The following is a 4,119-nucleotide window of genomic DNA, read 5'->3' on the forward strand; positions in this document are numbered from 1 at the left end:
CTTACAGTTTATAGCATACTGGATAGAATCTTAAGCAGTTAGCCTTAATATGGATTCATATTCTAGAGTAGCCAGGGAATGAATACAATGACTCTAGCTACCTTCCACATATTGTCAGATGGTTATATTAAGAAGATCCAGTCACTCTCAGGAAGACAGCCAAAAGCCTGTCTATTTTAAGAAGTCATTCAGCCATTGAAGAATTGATACTTCCATAAATGGAATTTCAGGAAAGGAAGAGTGAACAATTTTTATCAATGTTGCCAAATGATTTATTACATGATGAAATTTCATTCACATACATAAAGACTGAAGACAGATACTGCATTAACTTTATTTTTTAATTTCAAACTGTTCTCTTGCAAAGGCAATTGGAGTTAGTGATAATAATTAAGAAAGCATCTTTGTCATTGACTTAACGTTTGGAAGACATTTTTCCAAAAATAAATAGGTATAATTGGAAAAATTTTATGAATTATGTTTAAAAATCAACAGTTTATATCAATGAAGAAAAAAATGGGAAAAAGTCAATTTATATTTCAGGAAAATATATACAAAATTTTGAAAATTATTAGTTTAATATCTGACACCAGTACTTTTCCATGTAAAAAAAGTGAATCCTAATTTAAAATATGAAGTATAGTAAAAAGAAAGTGATAGTAAAAAGAAAGTATCATAAAAAGAAGAAATTTCTTTCAAATTATTTGAGGAATTGGCCCATTTCATCTAAGTTATTTGTGTGTATTGTATTATTGATAATATTCTATTATCCTTTTCATGTCCATGGGGTCAGTAGTAATGTCCTGTCTTGCATTATTAATATTGGTCATTTGTCTTCTCTCTTTCTCTTACTTACCCTGGCTAAAGTATTATCAAATTTATTGTTCTTCTCAAAGGGTCAGCATTAGGCTATTATTGCCCTGTTTTCAATTTTGTTGGTTTATGCTTTACTATATATTTTCTTTCTTCCTCTTGTTTCAGACATAATGTACTCTTCTTTATTTTTCTAAGGTGAGAATTTAGGTGATTGATTTTGGCAGGAGGAATGGAGGAAATGTATGACTCCATCCAATCCAGAATATATATATATCATGGAAGTCTGGATATCTATCTATCTATCTATTATCTATCTATCTATCTATCTATCTATCATCTATCAGTTTATCATCTATCTATATTACTGCCAGTATAGTTAACACCATCATATTATATTAGTTTCAGGTGTACAATATAGTGATTCATCACTTCCATACATTACTCAGTGATCACCAAGATAAGTGCACGCTTTTTTTTTTTTTTTCTTAAGATAAGTGTACTCTTAATCTCCAAGGTGAAACCTGTTTCACCAATCCCCCCACCTACCTTCCCTCTGGTAACCATCTGATCTCTATAGTTAAGAGTTTGTATTCTGGTTTGTCTCTTTGTTCCTTTATTTTCTTTCTTAAATTTGATGTCTGAATGAAATCATATGGTATTTTTCTTTCTCTGACTGGCTTATTTTGCTCAGCATTGTACTCTCTAGTTCCATCCATGCTGGTACAAATAGCAAGATTCTATTCTATTTTATGGCTGAATAATATTTCTTTCCATATATATATTATATACATGTATAATATATATACACAAATATATATAAATATATATATAAACTTATTTATTGATGGACACAGGCTGCTTCTACTCTTTGTCTATTGTAATATTGAAATAACACTGCAATAAACAGAGGGGTTCTTATGTCCTTCCAAATTAGTGTTTTCATATTCTATACCCTGTAGTGTGATTCATGAATTGTAGACTAGTTCTAATTTTTAAAAATAGTGTGATTTTATAATTTTTAATTCAAGCATAATTATACAGCATTTTATTAATTTCATATATACAATATAATGATTCAACATTTTTTTTTAAGAGAGGGAAGGGGGAGGGACAGAGGGCAGGGGATAGAGAGAATCTTAAGCAGGCTCCATGCCCAGTGCATGAGCTCAATGTGGGGCTCGATCTCACAAACCTGAGATCATGTCCTAAGCAGAAATCAAGTCAGATGTTTAATAAATGGACTGAGCCACCCAAGCACCCCTGATTCAACAATTTTATACATTACTTAGTGCTAATCATGGTAAGGGAACACTTGTTCCCCTTCACCCATTTATTTTATTATATATTTACTAAGTTTTCATTTTAATTCCAGTATAGTTAATATATGGTGTTATATTAGTTTCAGATGTTCAATATAGTGATTCAGCAATTCCATACAAAAACCACTCTTCATAGCAAGCACACTCCTTAAACTCTGTCACCTATTTCACCCAATCACCCATCCTATCCCCCCTCTTGTAGCCATCATTTTGTTCTCCGTAGTTAAGACTCTGGTTCTTGGTTTGTCTCTCTCTGTGTATTTTTTCCTTTGTTTGCTTGTTTTGGTTCTTAAATTCAGCATGAGTTAAATCATATGGTATTTGTTTTCACTGACTAATTTATTTTGCTTAGCATTGAATGATTTAGTTCCACCCATGTCATTGTAAATGGCAAGATTTCGTTCTTTTTATGGCTGAATAATATTCCATTGTGTGTACACACCACTTCTTTTTTATCCGTTTATCTATTGATGGACATTTGGACTGCTTCTGTATTCTAGCTATTGTAAATAATGCTGCTATAAATACAGGAATACATGTATCCATTTGAAGTAGTGTTTTTGTATTTTGGGGGTAAATATCCAGTAGTGCAGTTGCTGGATCACAGAGTAGTTTTTTGTTGCTGCTGTTGTTGTTTGTTTGTTCATTTTTAATTTTTGGGAAAATTTCTTACTGTTTTCCATAGTGGCTGCACCAGTTTACGTTCCCACTGACAGTGCAAGTGGGTTCCTTTTTCTCCATATCCTTGCCAAAACTTGTTGTTTGTTGAATTTTTTATTTTAGTCATCCTGACAGCTGTGAGCTGATAATGCATTGTAGTTTTGATTTTCATTTTCCCGATGATAAGTGATGATGAACATCTTTCATATGTCTATTGTCCATCTGGATATCTTCTTTGAAAAAAATATTCACGTGTTCTGCCCATTTTTAAATTGGATTATTTGTGGGGTTTTTTTGTGTGTGTGTATTGAGTGGTAGAAGTTCTTTATATATTTTGGATGCTAACTCTTCATGAGATATGTCATTTCTAAATATCTTCTCCCATTCAGTAGGTTGACATTTAGTTTTGTTGATTGTTTCTTTTGCTGAACAGAAACTTTTTATTTGGATGTAGTCCCAATAGTTTATTTTTGCTTTATTTCCCTTACCTCAGGCGACATATCTAGAAAAAGTTGCTGTGGCTGATGTCAGAGAAATTACTGCCTCATCTCTCTTCTAAGATTTTTATGGTTTCAGGTCTCACATTTAGGTCTCTACACAATTTTGAATTATTTTTTGTGTGTGGTGTAAGAAAATGATCCAGTTTCATTCTTTTGCATTTAGCTGTACAGTTTTCTCAACCCCTTTGTTGAAGAGACTGTCTTCTTCCCATTGTATATTCTTGCTTCCTTTGTCAAAGATTAACTGACCATATAATTGTAGGCTTATTTCTGTATTTTCTATTCTGTTATATTGATCTATGTGCCTATTTTGTGCCAGTATCATACTGCTTTGTACTGCTTTGATTACTACAGCTTTGTAATATAACTTGAAGCCTGAAGTTATGATGACTCTAGTTTTATTTTTCTTTTTCAAGACTGCTTTGGCTATTCTGGGTGTTTTGTGGTTCTATACAAATTTGAAGATTGTTCTAGTTCAGTGGAAAATGCTGGTGGTATTTTGGTAGTGATTGTATTAAATGTATAGATTGCTTTTGGTAGTATAGGTATTTTAACAATATTCATTCTTTCAATCTGTGAGCATGGAATGTCTTTCCATTATTTTATGTCATCTTCATTTTTTAAAATTTGTCCATTGATTTATTTAAATCCATTTGAACCCACAACTTCTTATTTTATTCAATGGGTTGCAATCCATTATTACCATTATTAATTTCAATGTTCAATTTGGCCTGAATTTTGCAATGCCTTCCCTTCAAGTTGGTTTCTCTGTTCTTTTTTTTAATGTTTGTTGTGTGTGTGTGTGTGTGTGTGTGTGTGTGTGT

The sequence above is a fragment of the Mustela putorius genome, unplaced genomic scaffold (assembly GCF_011764305.1).
Source record: "Mustela putorius furo isolate JIRA1106 unplaced genomic scaffold, ASM1176430v1.1 tig00003901_pilon_pilon_pilon, whole genome shotgun sequence".
Lineage (NCBI taxonomy): Eukaryota > Metazoa > Chordata > Mammalia > Carnivora > Mustelidae > Mustela > Mustela putorius.